Source organism: Manacus vitellinus, unplaced genomic scaffold (genome assembly GCF_001715985.3).
Source record: "Manacus vitellinus isolate BGI_N305 unplaced genomic scaffold, ASM171598v3 scaffold_21_pilon, whole genome shotgun sequence".
NCBI classification, from domain to species: domain Eukaryota; kingdom Metazoa; phylum Chordata; class Aves; order Passeriformes; family Pipridae; genus Manacus; species Manacus vitellinus.
The window spans coordinates 6941100-6962324 of record NW_021939546.1 but is presented as its reverse complement, the minus strand read 5'-3'; the positions used below and the strand labels follow the sequence as shown (position 1 = coordinate 6962324).

General features: G+C 41.3%; 1 protein-coding gene across 8 annotated transcripts in view; it reads right to left on the bottom strand.

Annotated features, from left to right (window-relative positions):
- The window catches only part of DAB1 (DAB adaptor protein 1), a 433753-nt gene extending 412529 nt beyond the window's left edge, over positions 1–21224 (bottom strand). For all 8 annotated transcript variants that reach the window (XM_018072295.2, XM_018072293.2, XM_018072298.2 and 5 more), the window contains exon 1: positions 21140–21224. The gene's annotated coding sequence lies outside the window, so the exon portion shown is untranslated. The remainder of the gene's footprint in view (positions 1–21139) is intronic.
- Between the last annotated feature and the right edge of the window lies 1 nt (position 21225).

Here is a 21225-nt window from a genome sequence, read left to right as displayed (position 1 = left end):
TGCTAAAATGAGAACATTAGCAAGCTCATTTAAATTTGCAAACGAAACCCATTTGAACAGTACTTGAGCACTAGCAAGTGGCAAAGATACATGAAATTAAAAGACTGTGAAGAACAAAAAGCTCTTGGGCACTGCACCACCCTCCCTACGCTCCTGCTTCTCCCATCACATTAGAGAACACCCAGACATAGCTCTTTCTATCCCACTCCTATCAAAACTCAGATTAAAAGATCTCCTGTGCAGAGTAAGTACTCTATATGCAAAATTAAAGAGAAGTTTGCCTTTGGAATTGCAAAGTCCCACATTTTGGAGGATGCTCCATCCTGCAGCTACCTGGTCTACAGGTGGGGCATTGCCCACACAAAAAGTGACATCTTATTTCCAAATAAGTTGGTTAATTTAAAAAGAAAAAACACTCAGAGCTCCCCATTGCTCCTAAAGCTCTGTGAAATTAAAAGTGCATTTTACTCCAGTTAAAGAACACAAGGATGCAAGACAGGAACGAGGCTGGGTGTGTGACGGTTCAAACTCATCTCACTTTAGATGATCTTGAACTTCAACACCTGTACTCCCTAGAAATGTTGCATTCTTATCCTTTAAAGAAAGGGAAAAGAAACACAACAGGACAGATGTAGGAAATGTGCTACATGAGGTTAAATTGCAACCATTTGTAACCTGCATTTCACCCAGATACAGATCTTATTTTTGAGAAGATATTCCTAATTAAGCAGAGGACTTGGTTATCGCCAAATGAGCGACTTGCAGAATGGGGTTATCAACACTATCATATAACAAAAGTAACCCCAGATATTGATCCAGAATTAGATGGCCATCACACACTGAAAGATCCCAGGACCAATTAGGGGACAGGGAGGAAGGATGTGAGACACCAGGACCACAGCTCTTGCATCTGAATGAGGACTCAGCACAACCCTAATCGACTTTCGCCTGGGGAGCTGACAGGGTCTGAAATGGGCTGTTTACAACCTCCCATAGCACAGGATGTGAGACCCACTGTGCTCTGCAGGTGTATTCCCATGGCCCTTTGAGGCTGGGAATCCTGCTGCCTCCCTAACCCAAACAATTTACCTGGCACTGCAGAGAGTCAGTAATGGAAGGGGGAATTAAACACAAGTCCCACGCATTAACTTGCAGGTTAACTTGCAGTGCTACCAGGTCACTGTTCCACTCTGGAGTTGTCATTCCAAGCTAATAAGGTACTGCACAACTGTAGCAGCTTTGCCCAAGTTTTAAGGAAGCCTAAGCATGCAAAAATTCATATTTTGTATTCATTGTGTCTGTCAATCACAAAGGCAAAGCTTTAAGATGAGGAGGATCCTGAGCTACTCGTGGGTTTGCAGTAACTATATAAGTTTATAGGGCACAGTGCAGCAAGTTGTTGAAAATCTGAGTACCTCTGGGAATTGAAAAAAAAAAAAAAGGCTCAAGTAGTATGAACACATCACCATGGCACTGATAGGGATAAGGCCCTCAAGGACAGCATCAAGGTACTGTAACACTGCTCTGTGTTTTGGAAGAGGATCAGAGATCCTGCACCAGGCCCTCTTTCACAGCACACACATACCCATAATTCCACCTGCACTTTCAGTCCACTCATCAAATAAAATTATATTTTCCATATCTTCAATAATTTTCTTTCCACAATCTCAAGGTGACATACAGACATTGACAGGAGCTTGGCAATAAATCTGAGAGGCAGGTAAATATTAGCATATTATTTGCTAACATTAAGGCTGAAGTACTGAGGAGTCTCTGGTCAGAAAATCAAGCCCTTCTGTCCTTCAGCCCCTCACTTTTATAGATCAAAGAGTTACAATGCAAATAGACAGTGCCAAAAACCAGGCTCTGAAACTCAGCTAAATGCTCCTGGAAACTTAAAATGAAAAGCTCACCAGTTTGACGTTGTTTCTGTTAAGCAATGCACGCTGTGGTGCTGCCTCACGGGTGAGACAAATTGCTGCTCCAAGTCTATTAAAAAGGGGAAAAAAAAGGCCACCATATGGTGCTGACTGCAGTAGCTCTTAGCAGGTGAAACCCATCCAGAGCAGTAGCTACCATACTTAATTATTGTGACAAATTCAGTCATTCCAGGTGGGAATTTTTTTGTTTGGGTTTTTTTGTTATTTTTAATGTGCAACCCCCACCCAGAAAATAACACTGGGGAGAAGAGGCAAGAGGAGGAGAGAGAAACCACACAACCCATGCAGATGTTTGTGTCACTCAGAAATGGGATGGAGTTCAAGCAGGGAATTTGTGAAACTTAAGTCATCACAGGTGTTGGCACACAAAGAAGGATGTAAAGTAGCAGGGGGTTCTCACACAGCTCCCTTGACTTCCCTTACAATCCACCTTGAGCATCTAATGAACTAACAACAGCACTAACACCCCACACATGGACACTGATGGAGATGGTGAAGCCACACAGAGAACCCAAGACCCTCCTTACACCCAATGAGGAAAATTAAAAAAAAATATTAACAGAAGTATTTACAAGAAGATGGTCTCAGGTTTCATCTATCCCAGATTATGCAAGATGCACGCACACAGTATCCGTCCTTTGATGTGAAAGTGTGCCAAAAAATTACTTGACTGGTTTCAGTGTGGCTGTTGTCTGATCTCAAGGTCTGTGATGCACAAAGGAACAGTCGAAAGAGAGCGAATCCAAAGAGTACATTAAATACAAACAAGCCTACAGACCAAATGGCACAGAAGTCAATTAGCCCCATGCACAGATGAGGCACATTTCCAAGTTCTTTGCTATTTAGTGTAAAGTTTCACAGGTTACTGCTGGGATCCTCCAGAGCCACACCTGCTCTTCTCCTACACCCCCACTGGAGTTTAACATCCCACTGTCCATGTGTCAGACATTTACAAGAATCAGATTAAGTTATTCCAACAATCTGACTCTTTCATTTTATAACCTGTGTCATTAGGAGTCAATGACATCATTTTATTCAACAGGAAAAGTCCATGAAAAGTTTCCCCAGTTCCCCCATGCCCTGGATCATTCCTGTCTCCTCAGTATACCCACAAAACATTAACCTAATTCAAGCACCAAGAAATGCCCCTCTCCAAATAATCAAAAAGTCCCTGTGAAAGACCCAGAGATCTGATTCCCTGGTTTTTTTCCCCAGGATAAGCACTTCAGGTAAACTCAGCTGATCATATTCATCACTGGCTGAGCTCCTGAGGTTCCCATAGCCCAGCAGATTAGTCACCTTGATCATTTCACACCTACAAGTTGTACATTAATTTTTTAACATCAGCCTAAATCCAAACTCTTTAACATCTTGCAGATACACACACGCCCCCATATATACACACACATTTGAAGCAGAGATTAAGTAATTTCCTTTTCCCTAATTTAAAATAAAACTTTCACTAGCAGAAGCAGCTAAGAACTTGCCCACGTCCAAAACCAGAGTTTGCATAATTTTATTTCATTATTTAAAAAATTCTTTAATTACTAGGCATTGGGTTTTTTCCTTCCCTTCATAAGATCCTACTTAAAATCTTAAGGGAAAAAGCCTTTTTGTGGTCCTTCCACATGCTGACTAATTTGTTCAAAAAGCCTACAGTAATTTCCCTGATAGCTTCCAAAATGAATCCCATAATACAGCCTCTCTCACTGGAAATATCTTATCTGTAGGCGAGTCAAAGGATCAGTTTGTTACGGGGCTTATGTGGAGGAAAAATACAAACCAAACCAAAAAATTAAAACACCCCAGCAAAAAAGTGTTGGTAATTTTAAATTTATAAATACACATTTTAAAGTGTGACTACCCTGAGCTGTAGGAGCCTTTCTGTGAGTCAGAAATACACCAAACACAGCATTTGATGCAACAACAGCAGATATTGTTCATCTCAGAACAGCAAGTCTGACCAGAGCAAGGCTCAAAAAGTAATAAAATACAACCTTGCTAAAAAATACCAGCCACAAACTGTGCATAGAACTGATCTTGGGTGGCAGGGAGGCATCTCCAGGGGAGCCCAGGGCTTCCTGGAAAGGTCAGCACATCCCAGCCCAGCCTCAGTGCAGGGACAGATACAGAGGAGCTCAGTGCATGTTTACAGCAGTGATTCCTGTGAGCTTGAAGCACACAGAGCACAACTCAGGGGGCTCAGCAGCTAAACAGGTGTGGTTACAAGCCCTGGCTACAATGACAGGCAAGAATGAACAGGGGTCTGTTGACCAAAACTGGTTTCTGTATGAGGAGTGAAAATTGGTGACTGAAAATTGCTGAGGAAACATCATGGGAAAACAAACAACAACAGGTTTCATAGATACACCTACCCAGGGTTTGATGTCCCTGCCCAGACTTTGTCCAGCAGGTTCATTTACCTCAAGGATCTCTGAATCGGTTTTTCCTGGCACTGCTGCCATCAGTCAGACTCCCAGGACAGAAAGGGAATCTTCTTTATACAGGATCCTTCCCACCTCTTTTATATTTACTCTTTTTTTCACTGATTACCAGGTTTTTAATCCAACATACAAATTCACACTAGAAAAACATTACAAGATTCAGAAAATGGTGGTTGTAGCCAATGCACTGGCTGAAAGCTGCCTCAGGAACTGAACAGGCTCCTCAGCTGAAATCATTCCTGCTCACTGCCTGTGTCCCCTCAAACACACTGTTTGCTTCCATTGGTTTGTCCAAGGAAATTACCTATTACTCTAAACAGAAACAAGCAGACTTATTATTTCAAAGAATAAGACTCTTCTGACCACTACCTGAAAACGGGGGGCACTGGTAAGTCTTGGTTAAGCTTGTTCTGCTGGCTCCATTAATTCTATTGTAGAATAACTCAGATTATGAGCATTTCTAGTGTATCTCAACAAATAAAATCCCAATATTCAGCAAACATTTCCTGCTATGCTTGCTATGGTAACCAAAGAGTCTGAAGGAAATTTGAATTCCCAAACCAATCTAGCTATTTAATGTATTGTGGACACACCTTTTAAACCGTTAATTCCACGGAACACAAACTGAGGTTCAAAAAGAACCACTCACTGTGGGGGCACTGTAGGCTGATAAATTATTGTGAACTTGTGAAAGGCAGCTGAAGTTCTGTGAAAAATCAGTGTCATCACCTGGTCACAGGCACCCAGAGGGCACTGAGTAACAGAATCAACGTGTCATCTCCACACCTCTGCAGTCTGATGATGTGTGACATGCTTTGCTCCTCAGAGCTCTCTCACCACAACCTTTCCTGTAACCTTCCCTCAGCACGGAGCATTTGGGATATAACCAGCACTGGTGTGTGCCCTGTGCTGCCCAAGCTGCATGATTCCTTCATGGAGAACACCAAGGCCAAGACACGAAACAGCAGAATAAAAGAAATGTGTTACCTGAGCAAGCATAACCAATACCAAAAGCAACTGTAGGAAGAGACTGAATCCTACATACCTCTTTTACAGCCAGCTGGTCTTCCTCCCACTTCTGAAGTCACTAAAATATCTCTTATAAAGGAGAACACACCACATGAGAGCAAGTCATCATTGCTTACCCAAGGCAACAAAAGTAGGAATAAAACAAGGATGATTCTTCTAACTGCAAGTGGACAAACAGGTGCTCTGGATTCCCAATTAGCTCAATTCAGAACACATGGTTTGCCAGGTCTGGATTCAGGACTAAGCCACCAACACCCCACACATGTTTTCGTTCTCACTTAATCTGTTATGTAACCCTAAGTGATCTGTAAAAAAAAAGGCCTTACTAATGATGGCAGACCAAAACAGCCAACCAAAGTGTAGAACAGTCTAGGAGGGAATATCCTTCCTAAAGGGCAACTGTAAACCCCCAATTCCATTTTGGAGGGAAGCAAGACAACCACAGACAAATTCTCTAAGGAAAAGCAAAGCTGACATCCCATATTAGGAGTTGGGGCCAGTTTCAGACAGCGATCTCTTTTCCAAGTGCTTACCCATCATCCCAACATTACACGCTGTTATCCAGAATCATCACACATGACCAATTACGAAAGTCAAGTTACTCAGCACAGAGCACTCCTGATCCAATTCCAGCAATTCCATGTTAATCCTGAAGCATCACTAGTACTGTGACATGTTTAGGAGTCACCTCCAGTCTGGAAGCATGAGATCATGTTTCAGTTTTGACAGGATACACGCACTGGCATGCTGTTGATCTATATTTTATCTAGACCTGGGTACTTTCTGCACAAACTCCGAACAGGTTTCATTCCCCCCACTATACCTGCAGTTAATCCAGGATCCAACAGCATACTTTTCCACAAACAGGCTTAAGATTTTGCAGCTAATGCTTTAAGGGACAGCTCAACCCTCTGTTTGATGAATTGATGAATAGAGAGATTTCCACATGAATCCAAGCTTCTTCCAAGAGTGCAATGCCCAGAGCAGACTGCCTGATAAACTCCCAGTCCATGCAAAGAGAAAGGTGGGATGCTTTACCACTAAGGGAATTAGAATTCCGAGTGAAGACCATCCCTAGGGATCTGTGGGCTGAGCAGAGGGAAGAGCATGGACACACACACAGCTGGCAAATACAAGACTGAGAACTTCATCCCAAATTAAAATATTTAGACAGCTCAAAAACTTTTTAACCAGTACTCTTGTCTGTAGTATAATGGACATAACCTTAGACTCTTTGACCACAAACAACTCAGCCTCTCACAGGTGTCCTGTAGGAAAATGCAGTATTAAATCAGATTTGAGCATGGCTCAGAATCTCAGCTCCCTTTGTTCCCTGAGGCTGCAAGGAGGAATCTGGGCAGCGAGTGGGGGGAGAGGGAGGGTGTTATGAGCAAGCTGGCACTACTGATTTCTTGTAAATACCATAAAAATGAACACTTGACCATAATCTATGAATTGGATATAAAGAGAGAAGATAACTCTTACAGAAATGAGCTCTTTTAAGTGCTTCTTGAGCATCAAATTGAAGCAAACATTTATGAATTTTCCATCATGGCGTGAAGCACCGTGTCAGGCAGGATCAACCCCATAAAATTATTTTGTGACAATACATGTAAATGGTTTTAACATTCTCTCTTCCTCCAAAGTGATAGCAAAGACTACCCAAGCCATCTGAGAGTTCAGGATTGTAATGGGGCCTTTGAAGAGATTATTTGCAGACTAATCATATATTTTCTCATGGCAGCATTCTACAATGTGAAGTACCACATTCACACAGCACATTTTGCCTTCCACAATTACCTCTGAAAGAGCCACTGAAAAATTATACACTGCGTAGACAAGCATATATCTAAATTATATGCATGTCTAACAGAAATAGATTATTTTCAAGGGGTCCTAAACCCAGCTCTTCCATTTTTTCATGCAACTGCATGCAATAATAATTTACATATAAGAATCCATGCATTTCAATCAGATAGACACAACTCCTAGGGCTGTTTGCTCAGGTTTGCATGTTTATACAAAAAATAATAAAAATAAATGCATTTTTAAAGGTATTACTTTTGGCTTTTTTTATATCTGAAAAAGAATATCTTTACTATCCTCATGATGCTCAAACACCCTCAAAAATGTAATATCTATCAGAACATGGGATTTTAATGACAGTTGCTTGAAAGCACTCCCTGTGAGATGTCTTCAACACATCTTCATTGTGGATCCTATGCAGTGCCTTTCCCACAAAACTGTATTCTCTATATTCCCTACCTATGATTCCCAGGAGCTTAGGCATCTACCCTTGGTCTTCCAGATGTCATCCAAGTAAGCTGACTCAAATAGCAACTGGTCAAACGTTTGAGTGTCCCAGTGACATGTACTTCAATGGACCCCACATTCCCATTGGAGTAGGAAATAGTGAAGTTAGACTAATCCACAAAGCATTATATTGATAAAAAACCCAAACCAGACAACCTAGATCACAGACTACAGCTGCCTTTAATACCTTTTCAAACACAAACAAATTAGATTAATCTCATGTTCAAAAAGCCAAGGCTTTTCTCCAGTAATAAACTTGTGTCTGTAAAACCCATGGAACAGCAACACAAGGTTTCCTTTTCTTTTGTGTTTAAACCATGGAGAGGGAAGAAAAGAAGAATTTCACTTCACTGCCCCATTCACAGAGCATCTCTGATCCTTGGGTCCTTACTGAAGTTACTGACTTTTGGATGTAACAGCAGGAAGAGTCTCCAAATTGGCTTTCAATAACTTATTAAAAAAAAAAAAAACAAAAACAAAAACAAACAACAAACAACAAACCAAAAACCCCACCAAACTCACAGGACCTTTTAAATTTTCTTTGTGTGAGGAGCAGTGCATTAGATCAGATATGGGATATTAACTGGCCTTTAGGTCTGACAGCAAAGAGCAGCTATAATGGGAGTCCCAAATTGTGCTGCCAGCAATCCAGTGTACTTACAAAACAGCAACAACAAGATGCCAGAACAGAGCCACGACCTATATTTCCTGCAAACCAATTTTCTTCTTTGTAGGGTGGATAGAAAGAATTCAAATGCTTTTTAAGTTCCTTTTCTTTCTGCTGGAATTATGCCTTATCATACACATTTTTCCTAAGTCCAACTTTTCAGTGCCCCACAGCATTTAAAGCTACAGGCTTTAAATTATCTACAGGCTATTTATGCAGTTACAAACAAAAAATACTGCAAAATCGTGTCTAGGTTGCAATAACTGGGTGGGAACAAAATTCTTTGCATCTCATTTCCCTGCCTTTAAAAAAAACCAAACCCCTTAGAGGGGAATTTTAAAAGAAGAACAATGTTACAGAGGAATACAGGTCACACATTCAGAGGAATTCCTGTGGATTCTTTACTGATGGAGTACAGCCCAGCTGATCCTACCAGCCCATGCAGGTTCAGATCTTCGCATTCCACCTCAAAATTACAAGCTTCCCCACACTCTACACCTGTTAGTACTGAAGTTTTATAAACAATATAAGCAGGGGAAACACTAAGCTCAGGCCATAGTGACAGCCTTACCTGAGATTCTATTAATGTAGCACCCAAAATAACCACTCCTAGGAGAAGGCAGAACCATCACTAAGGACCGAAAAGGCTGGGAGACTTTTTCCCATCTTCAAGGCTGTTACTTGGGCTTTGCACACAGGAAGACACCTAAATTTCCAACATTCATATTTATCAAAGTGAGGGGTTTATTCTTTTGGTTATTCCCGCCCTCTGGGGGAAATCGTATCCTTTAAGGAGAACATTAAAATCAAAACAACATTTTTAAAAGAAAGTAGTATCTCTGTCCAATTTCTTTTACTCTATTAGCTTTGTGATATCCCTAAAAATTCCAATTTTGCCTCCAAAGGAGGAACTTGGCTCATTTGTTATACACGTCCCGCTCAGAGTGGTCAACAAGACACCTGAAAGGATTTATGATAATCTTGTTCCCACTGCCCCACCCTCTGTACAGTTATCCTTGCCAAATGCAAACCCTCTCCCTCAGGCAGGGAAATTTGGAAAGAGAACACCTGATGCAGCTTTTATTCCAAAATTGTCACACGTGTGTTGAGTGTCAGGAAGAGCCATGTTGTGCCACAGCACCCACTTGTCTCGGGAAAATTGAAATCGTTCGGTGTCTAACACTTTGAATGATTTCCCAACTTCTCACTTGCCCCATCTGCTCCTCTCAGCTCAGTTTGATTTGTTTTAGCCTTTGTGTCTGCAGTGGCACCAACAAAACTGCAGCATCACTGCAAGCTCCTCTGCTATGGAGTGCTGCCAAGGCAGGCAGATTCAGCCTCCTCCAAGAGAAAAACACCAAGAAAACGGGATCACTGTCTAGTTCTGCTGTCTCTCCCATCCTCCAACACAATTACAAGCAGCCATCCAACTTCACCACTGCAATCTAAAATAACATGTCACCTATAAGACAACCAACATTACAACTGTAAATCAGATGATCACCTGAATACAACAAAGCACATGAATGCCACATCTCAGCCCCAATTTTACTCAATTAGTTATCCCGATTAGATTAGGAATTAAGTCAGAATTACTTGAGTTTAGGTAGCATTTTGCTCCTTTGTTGTTAGTATGGTATTTATAGGATGTTTCAGGTAAAAATACCAGCTACTTTCCAATGCTTAAGACACTGGGATTCTGAAACCAAACCAAGAACTTTTAGCTAAGTGGGAAAATTGATAAAAAAAATAGGTAAGATATGCACATGAAAAGGGTTTTTTGGTTAAGACCGGGCATAAGGTAGGCAGTCACAGTGCTGTCCCTGAACTGCAAAAGAGTCAGGAACTACACACCCAGGGTTTTAAAAAGGGCCTTAAATATGATGGAAGAAAGATATTAGAAATAAACACATGGGGAAAAAAGCCACAATCTGCCCATACAAGCCTCCAGTGAAAAAGACTCAGCTCTGACTGAGCAGAACCTTAACAAAAGAAATGAAAAAAATCACACACACACACTTGCTTATCTCCCCACAGCCTTGAAGTCAGCGATCACCAAATTAGTGAGGACCCACAAAGGTGCAGATGTACCTGTGAGAAGGGAATCAGTTAAAGACTCTCCCTTCTGAGCCACTAAGGACTGAATACACAATATTGCACAGAGAAAAACAACTGATGGGGAACAGCTCACAGCCCTGACTCATGTTCCATGTTACTGAGAGCATCATGCTGAAAAGAGGTCAGAACTCAGACAGTGGTCTTAAGTTTAAGGTTTACTCTAGAGGAGGTCTTAAGCTCAGTGAAAAAAATGTCAACCTCTCCAAAACCCAGGCATACACTTCTTCAAGTGCAAAGTACCAACAACACGAGTGACTCAACACATGGCTTTGTCTGGTAAGAGATGTTCAGGATGGGTCAGGTAACCATAACTTTCGGCTTTACTTCAGTAAAGCACAGAGTGATACCCCAACACGTACCACCCCGGCACCAGCTCCACTCTGCTGAATCCCTGATCGGGAATTCCTCACATTACCCTCAGTGGTGTATTTTCTCCCAGTGCTCATTCCCTCCTTCTGGTGAAGCCAATGAAATTCAGCTTTACAATTCCAGAGACTCACGGCTATAACATCTTTAAAGAGAAGTCACTAAACACAGTGCTACTGCAGCATCCTCAGCAGCCAGTCACGAAGCTGGGCTGGCCCTGAATTCAGGGAATGTTGTTCAGCAGCCATTGGGGAGTAAATGAGGCAGAAAGTGAGTTATCCAAGCAACTGCCGAGCTGGGAGCCCAATCAGGTGTGGGAGCTGCAGGGGAAGCAAAGGTGAACAGAACCACAGAGCCAGCACACGACATTTGCAAGGTAAAATATGATGTTTGCAACTAATAGGTAGAGGTAGGAAGAGAAATCTCACTGGCAGAAGAGGCTGGTGTTGCATAAACTGCTCTTGGGAAAGTCTGTCATGCCAGTGAGAGTGTGTCCATTCTGCTTCTTCAATAAAGGGGGAAAATAAATCAGGATACACATCACATTAACTAGCTTCAATGGACATGGCATTTTCCTTCGAAAAGCACAACTGCTGCCATCTCTGTTCCAATCTGTTCACACCTGCTGACAGGTAAAAAACGCTATTCCATTCCCCAGTTTGCACTTCTGGGCTCTATGATTTCCTTGCCAATGTGAAATTCTCAGCAGCCAGGACACACAACATAGCTCCAATAAGGAAATCTTAGTTGGTTACTGGTTTGTTCCACAACACACTGGCAGAAAAGCCGCCAGCCAAATGTCTCCAGCCAACTGCAAAATACATTATTAATGAAATTAGAGCGAGGAACCTTTTTGTGCGGCTCTTTTATTAAATAATTCCAAGTGGCTCCATTGCACAATTACAGCATCTGAACTCTGCTTTTTAAATGCTGCTGTGTGTAATCTCCACTGTGTATTTGCACTTGAAGTGATAATCTGAAGGCAACAGTCTCTAATCATCAGAATTATTAATAAACTTACTCTGGGTCCTCCCACTAACAAGTGTCATTGTACCCCCAAGACCCTGCATAAGGTGACACTCTTACTATCAAATTATTATTTCTTCAAAAATTGTAAACAGAAAGTTATAGAAAAAAACAAGCATTTCCACAGAAAAACAACCTATTTCAAAGACAAGCATTTAGAATCAAAAGTAATTCCTTGATCTCCAGAATTAGAAAGAATTGGACAAACCATAAACCACAGGACCACCAGTGATGTTCAGCCAAGATCATTCCTCCACATGGGAGGAAATGCCTGGTCTCCTGTGACTAAGGACTAGATAACTTGAACTCGTACCAACCTCTCAAGGATAGAGAAAAAAATACAAAAGAAAGAAGAAAAATGCCTGATCAGTCCATATCACCATCATGAAGGAAGGGTTCCACTGGGAACTGAGTTGCTGGAGGAATTGGTAACAGTGCACTGGCATTCCATGTCTCAGTAACCTGTGTGCAAATCTGGCTCAAGCTGATAATGATCAAACCTAATTACAATCTGACAGCCCTTCAGTGGCTTAGACAGTGCTTAAGATTTTATCACAAGTCTCATGATATTTAGCATTCTTCTTGAGCCCTAATTCCTCAAGTCAAGCAATTACCCAAGATTCTCCACTTCCAATAAAAATGGAGTTTCCATGCCATGAGCTTGGAACAAAGCTTTAAACATGACCTACATGCAATATAATGGTTTCTAAACCATTTTTTTTAATACATGCATTTAAAATTCTGCTGAGTCCCTTTGCAAGCTTTGTACAGCTGTGGAGCCAGGTACAGATATATCCAACATGACTATTGAAGAAGAACAAGCAGCTCCAGCAGACAGATCATTACACTGTCAAACACCAAGGGCAGAGCACGGATCTCCAAGTGAAATAATAGGCTTAAGCCAAAGTCACTGGTTAAAAATACAGCAAAATCATCTGCACGACAGATTACTTCAGTTTTCTACACCTTTGCACACTGGGTGCCTTGCCAGAACAAAACATCTTTTCTCCAGCACTGCTGTCTGTCTCTTAGAAACAACTTTTACCACCTCCCATTCTCAAATAGCTTTAACTCAAGAGAAACCCAGATGACAGCAGGGGAGAGGAGATGCTGAACTACACTGGCTTTTGGCTGAGTTCTTACCTCCGTGTAAGAAAGCCCTTCTGGCTCAGCAAAGGGCCAGCTGGCCCTGTGTGCAGTAACCTTGACTCCTTGGCAGTCCCCGAGAGCAGACACATATTGTGATAACTCACCACAACACATTTCCAGCCTCCAGACATTTGTGAGCCTGCTGTGTCTGCACCAGAAGCAGCACCACCCCTTGTCTGGGTCCTCAGTTCCACCACAAAGTTTTCCAGAAGATTGTTTGTTCTGTGTTAGCTTTTAGGACCCTCAGCATCCAAAGGCACCTGCAGAACACCACCTGTGTGAAGCTCTTGTGCCTGCTGCCTGCTTGTTTTGTATGACACCCTTCACTTAATTAAATGGAAAAGACAATTCCTTATTCAGTTCTCCACGTGGTTTCACTAAGTCTTTAGCAGAAGTGCTTTCTTTTCTGAGCTAACCTTCTCCTGTTCCACTACCTCTCTTATGCTGAGGTGACATGAAAGCTTTGTCTAATGTAGCTCTATGACACTCAGCAAACAGACAGCTAAAAATCTCTCATTTTTGTATCTATAAAACAGTTCTTACATTCCTAACCTATTTGTCTAATCCAAACCTAAGCAGAAGAGTCCAGAACCTTTAAAAGTAGGATACTTACCTAATTAATCCAGTTTTGTTCCAGATTATACTTGGAAGACATGACTATACAGAATTCAAATTATGTCGTTCAGAAGGAAAATTAGATATCCATGACTCCTAAATTGAGATCTCTCTGGCTTTGGATCAGGAAACCTTTAGGTCCACCACATCAAACCAGCAGGGGAGAATTTTGATAACACAATGAGAAAGCTGGAAATGCTTCAACCCCTGACCTGCTGCAACAGCCTAAGGGGTGAATATTCACTGCAACCCTTCTGTTTTCTTTCCACACTTTCTAGACGTGATTCCTCAAGGAACCTCAAATATGCATAATAAAAACTGAAACATGTTAGACACTATGAACAGCTGACCTTTACCTAAAATTATTCTATTTCAATAATGTGTAAAAAATTATGCATTAGTATCCAACATGCCTGTTAGGCTTTGTAAAGATAGCAGGGATGCTGCAAGGCTTTCCTTTTTTTCCCAACAGTATGGATTTCCACAGCTTTAAGCCAAGTCCTAAACATGCTCTACCAAAGTAGAATTATGATTTGAGAAGGTGATGTCCTGATCCCAGGACACATTTTTCCGAACTCTCACAATTCACAATTACATGTCCACTAACCACAGGGCCACTGTTGGAAACTTGTTTGTATGGAAAACCGCTGTGGAGCACTTGTGATTTAACTGACACCATCATGAGCCACAGAGAGCCTGCTCTCAACTCTAACTAAGGCTCTGCTCCAACTCTGCACAGACCTCCTGTGGACCAAAGCCTTTTCCACATGAAAAATACTGAACTAATATAATTTAAAGCATGAATTTAAGCTCATTTGAAAGGCTGCAAAGCCAAGTGTAAGCATGGTTATTCCAATACCAAAGTTGCAATTCTCAGTTTAGCTTCAGCTTACTGAAGGCATTTAAACGTTAAATCTATATAAACCAGTCCTAATCTGAAAGATGTTTCTGATAAGGGCCTGTACCAGCTTAGCAGTGCAGGGAAAAATAAATCAATTGAAAGTGAGACTTGTTCAATGATCATGTACATCTCAGACCTATGACTGGAGGGACTTTGGTCTATTGACAGTAATCACACACTTTAACACAAGCCCGACATCATCTCTTCATTCACCAGACAAATAAAATTTCATGTTGGAAAACAGTAATGACAACAGTTAATATTTTCAGTAATAAGTTATCCTCACAAAGAGCACTTGACCTTCGTTGTAATTTCCACACAGTTTGCAGTAAACCACCTGAGTGTGTATAAAATGTAATGAATAAAGAAATATTAAAAACGATAGAATGTTATTAAAGTAGGTCACAACTCAAACAGCACAATTACTGAAAAAATGATGTTTGAAACTACATCACTCTCAATCCTTCTCACACTGGATGAGCTACTCTATAATTTATTTTGCCTAACAACAGCTTCTGTCCATATTCTCTCTCTCTTTATCCCCAAAGACTCTATTAATGCAGCCCACTGTGCCACATGACAGCACAATGCCCACATGAGGCATGAAATGTCACAGATCACAGCTTTACACCTGGCCAGCATAATATATTCATCAAATTCTTTCAAGCAGTGGAAGCATTTGTTGTTATTTTGTGGGTCAAGCCACACAGAGGCAGATGGAATGGGCACTTTATTTACGTGGGAAGTCCCTAAGCCCATTCACTTTATTTATGAGGGTCAAAATCCAGCCTTACACATCTAAGAAGCCTTGGACCAAAACCATTGTTATTTTACAAAGATAAGAAACAGTGCTTTCCTCTGAGGCTTTTGGATGGCAATGACGGTTCCTTTTGACCCTTAACATTATATTCCACATATTCTGAACACCTTAGAAAGCTCAGAGTTGGGATTTTGATTCACATCCTAAGAGGAGATGAGCATAGTTAAAACCCAGCTGTACGCTGAGGTAAATCTGACAGTAACAGAATGATGAGACTCTACCCAGCACTCACAGCTGCCCCTCTGACACCCCACAAATTCTATACAAACAGCACCATCACACTGTGTAACAGGTGGAGTGGTCATTCTTTACTTTTAACCAGAAATTCAGGACACATGGATGTAGATATTGGCTTTACCCATCCTCCCACAAACCACACAACAATCCAAACTGTCCACAAATACATGAAAACATAGAAAGAAAGTCCCTGGACACAAAATGTATCACTTTATACATTATGTATATTTTGAGTGATTTTGAAACGATATTTTAAATTAATGACAGTGATGTTACCATGAGAGTTTGGGGGAAAATTCCTATATAAATAGCAAAAATCTTTGCTACAAGGAGAGTATTCTGTTATCTTTTAATTAGCTGTGTTGCACATGTGTATCAGTGGTGTATGTGGGTTAGAAGCACAGTCTACTTATGTTTGAGCTTGCAGGAAACCAAAATCTCAGGACAGGTCTTCCGGTAGGAAAGAAAAATAAAGTATCTACTACTACATCATCCTTTTTGTTAATAAAATTAAAGATTGAAGTCTGGATGCATATCTAATTTTATCTCCCAGCATCTGCTACTGCTTCATGACCTCTAAGACAGTCTGCAAGCACTTTGATAAACAGATTAAAAAGTAACTCAGCAGACACAGAGCAATCCTCCAAGTTTCCACAACCATATTTGACTGAACTACAATAAATACACCCTCCCTAAACCTCCAAAAGAACCTGAAGCCTCTTTTCCCCTGGAGAAGCACACTGCCATCCCACAGCTTTCCTTGCCTGAATACCAGAAGCACTGATATAAAAATACATTTGTAACGAGACAATGACTTTTTACAGTGAAGAAATGCTCATTTGTTAGTTTGTTTCAGCAAAGATTCAAGTTCAGATTGCTACAAGGAAAATTGGAAATATAGAGAAGAAAGTATTTTATGCATCAACTCCTTTCTTCAGAAACACCAGTTCCAGTAAGTTTTATCATCTGTTTACTGCTGACAGATAACGCTTTCATCCATTAGTCCTCATAAAACAGGGGAGAAAACCAGCACACTACTGCTTAGGGAAGGAGGTAAATATGCCCACGGCAGCGGGACTGGAACCGAGTGATCTTTAAGGCCCCTTCCAACCCAAACCATTCTGTGATTCTATGCCATGGCCAGCTCAAACTGTAGGGGAACTTCTCCATATGAAGCCCATGTAAATTGGAACTGGGCTTTGATGTGCAATGCTGAGTGTCTGGATTTCCTTTCGACTCAGTAGCTCAGGGTGAAGAAAACCCTTGGACATGTGGAATTGCAAGGCAGGTGTTCTGGAGAGCCTTGAGCCTGTGGGAGGAAAGCAGATTGACTAAAGCAACTCATCCTGAAGGAAGGCAAAGCATTCACTTCATCCTCATGAAGAAATGAAAGCTCGGGCTTTCAAATGAGATGTAAAATACAGCCCTGACCATTCATCGTCATTAAAGATCCCATGATAATTCCTGCAAGAGTAAAAATGTTAACTAACATGTCCTGGCCAATATCCAACTCGGATAATTGCATTCTGCTTCCTAAATCCCCCTTGCAGTTTCAATTGGATTAATTTTTCTTCATTTCTCTTCCCTAAACCCCTCCTGCATAATGTTTCCATCCCGGAATGGCTGCTGTATTCCACTCCAGAGGTGCGTGAATTATCAGTGCTGGGCAATCCCAACATACATTTTGGATATATTAGTCAGGCAAAACACTCTCTGAGCTGGAGTAATACCTTCACCTCTCACTGAGGAGCATTTAACTTTTCAAATGAGAAATCCCTCTGATGTTAGGCAGATTTATTTTTTTTCTCTAAAATATTGCCCTGCGAGGAATGGTACCAAACCAGCCTCCTGCCAATTAGAAAAGTCTTTGCTGGGCCATATCCTCAGCCTAAGGAAACAGCTGCAGTTGCTTTGACTTCAATAGAACCCTGCTTCATTAAAACAGGAGTAAATATTCACACAGTGTTTTTCCACTAAGTCACTCATGTTTAAATGTTGGAAGAATCAAAGGAGTTGGCTGTTGAATGCATCAATCTGTGGATATAAAAGAGGAATATCGGAATGCATTCTCCTCCCTTTTAACCGGCTTGCACAATCTTCATGCTATTTTAAAGGGAAGTTGGAGGCTCTTTAACTTGGCATACTGATGAAAAATGAAAGTGCTGTGAAATAGGAATCTCCTGTTGTTTGTTAGGTGTATTCTACTGTAAGTACTCACAATATTGTGGAGGCAAACTGAAAAGTCCTGACCCAGTGCATTTTTTGAAACAGGAGGAGCAAAGGTGATTTATGTGCATAAAAGCAAAAACTGACAAGCCTTTGATTTTCTTGCAGAACAATCCCAAAACGATTGTCAAGACTGCTTAGGATTTTTGCCCTCTGCACTTCCTGTAATAGGACCATTTTATCCAACATGCTGTTTTATAGACACCGTGTATAGGGTCATTTCCACCTGCTATTCAGGTTACTCAAAAGAATACTTCTCATTCCCTCTTCCAAGAGCTCTTAGCAGCAGTTAATATCAGCTTGTTTTCACTTCCAGCCTGCTTTTGCATCTCTGGTAAAGCATAAAATCACAAACATGCCACTTGCTTCCTTCTTTAGAGTTCTGATAGCAGAAAGATATCCTTTAAATCCAAGAGAGGAGTTATAGGCAGATAAATGGGGAGCACAGGGAATATATCCATTTTGGTACTTTCTCAGTATCAGAACCCTCCTCCTTTGCCCCTCGTAGAGAGGTGTCACTGTGAAAGCATCCCTATCTGCCAGCTCCAGGCTGGGCTGGCTGCAACATCATGCTTACTTCCCTACACAAAGTGTGAAATAGGGTGATGGAAGACCTCCAACAGCATCCTACTTCAACAGCAAACACTCCTAGTGCTTGGGTATGGAATTGAGTGGTAAAATTAAAGGTTGGTACCAGACCGTGAATACCAGGCACAAGCATGACTTTGGCTCATCTGATGAGCACAGATGGATCTGCAAAGGGATTTTATGTCAGAGTCAGATGGTTAGAGAAGCACAAACCATGTTCCTGATCTGCAGCACACACACAAGTTCAGTAAGGGGAGAGATGAACTTCAGAAGTGATTGACTCACATTCCCTGCTGCTCATGTACTGCCATTCTGGGTACCAGTCTTGACTCCAGCTCAGCTCCTTTTGCACACAGTACCTGACATCTACATGGGAAATGATTCCCAAGGGTTTTGCTCCAATGGAGAAATGGGCTTGACCAGGAGAACACTGATGTTGCATCTTTACAATAAGCAGTGTTCCAGATAACCTGGCACTTAGAACAAGCACAGGATGGAAAGCTTAGTCCTCTCACTGAAATCTAATTTCAAAGCACACAACTGTTCATCAATGGCCTCAATTTCATAAACAACCTGAAAAAAAAGACTTAAGTAGGATGTCTCCTTCAGCCACTCCTTCCTCCCCACTTTAATTTCTTTGTAAGACTACTCTATGTGGAGTGGAAATGTTTTCTGAATCGATAAAAAATTAGCATAAGTACAGGAACAGAAGCTTGGGATTAGGGAGATCTAAAAATGGATGGATTTCCCTACCCTTCTCTCTGCATCTTAAAGAACCCTTCCAAGACCTGGTTGTAAACATTTCAATTCTCTGTCAGCTTTCTGGAGGAAATCATTACAGGGGCAGGATCACAGAGCACTGGGTGCCACTCTGCAATAGGTGTCTGTCAGTCAAACAGGCGTCAGCCCACACATCACCCCGAGCACTTCCAGCCTCCAATCCAGGAAAAGGGTGCTGGAAACAGAGAGCTTGCTTGGAGAGCTGCTTGGAGCACTGCTTGAGTGATCAGGCCAAGACTGTAATCAGCCAGTCATTGGAGCAATAGCTTAATTTTTTATTTATTATTTAAAACAAACACAATTATTCTCTCTCCCGGCTCTGGTTCAAGCAGTTTATATATTTAATTCAATTTTAAGAGCTATGTGTTTGTTTACTAGAGCAAACAAAAACCAGTAATTAAGAGCTGCAGTTAGAGAGAAGAACAAACCTGCTTGTCTTTGGCTCACAATTAAATTTTTAGCACCAAATATTGACATTAGGAGGTAAGCAGCTTAGTTCCATGTCTGCTTTTCACACCTCCCAAGTATGCACCGGGATCACTGAAGGAGACGCACTGACCTACACTTTCAGCATTACATCCCAAAGAAACCATGTAAAACCTGGTGAGGTTCCTCAGAATAAACCTTAATCTCTCAATTTGCCAATATCATCGGCCTCAGGAATCTTCCTTCCCTTTTGTCTCTAGTTTTCCTTGCCTTCATTCCTTGCAGCATCAGAGACAGAGTAAACCATACATGGAAGAGAATGATGGTATCAGGTACTACTGCACTCTACTTGGTTAAGGAAAGATATTCTAGCTGGAGACCTCCCTGCCAATTAAAGGAAGAAGGAAGCAAGCAAAAAGAAAAAAAAGACAGAAAAAATACCAGAAGAACCTGTTGGAGGGAAAAAAAAAAAAAAAAGACAAGTTATTGCATTAAAAATAAAGCCTTGGGTTTGGAGCTTTGCTTCTTTAGATTTTGGGTTTAGATTTATCATCTACATGAATATCTACAAGCAGTTTAACATCACAATTAAAAAAGCACAATCCGTTCAGCCCAGATTCCTTAAATCCAACACAATTACTTCCCAAAGAACTACTGAAGTCTACTGAAAACGTAGCTGCAGCATTAGAGGGTTATTTGCTCCAAGGACCTTTTTAATATGGCTGTATTGTAATACTGCAGTGCAAGAGCCTCTTCAGCCATAAAAAGAAATTTAGCTCAGAAACACAACTTGTGGGCAATGAAAAACACATTTGCTTCCATTTGCCATCATTTAATAATAGCATTATTTAACAAGATCAGTTAAAACGACCAGCCTCACAAGGCACAGCAGTGCACTTCTTCTCACGAGACTCTGAGGGCACCAAAAAGAAATTCATTTCTGCAAACCAAACAGTCAAAGCAACCAGCAGCACTGGAAAGACCGTATTTAAAAAGGGAGAAAAACATTTTGTGACTGACCAGGAAAAAAAGAGCTCCTCTCTATATCCACACACACACACACATTTTACTTTAAAGCTGCAAGGAAAATAATAGTCTTCCACTGGAAGTAAAAACATATTTGTCATTACACTTTGATTTTTCACTCAAAATCGAGAACACCCTGAATTTGCACACATGGGGAAACAGCTACCAAGATCTGGGTGTATTCTGTAACACATCAGTAGTCAAACCCATATATCCTGGCATAATTATTTTCCTACAAGGTTATGCCTAATTGGCCACTAACCTCACTGATTAATCATCTCCACTACAAGAAGGCGTTGAGAAAAAGGCAGAAGGGCAACAAAATATTTATTCGAGCTGCAAATATTAAACCAGGAAGGGACAGCTGGTTCAAGTTGCTCCTTCCCGGCTGGCACGCAGAGGTGGATGGCGAGAAAACCCTGATCGAGTCACACACACAGAGAAATAAGAAAGGAAGCGGTGTCTCACGTTCATTCGCAGCACGGAGATGCTCAGTACGGCTCTAAGTTGGCTGTGCGCGGCTCTGGAAGTGTTAAATCCTCCCGCACGGCCCC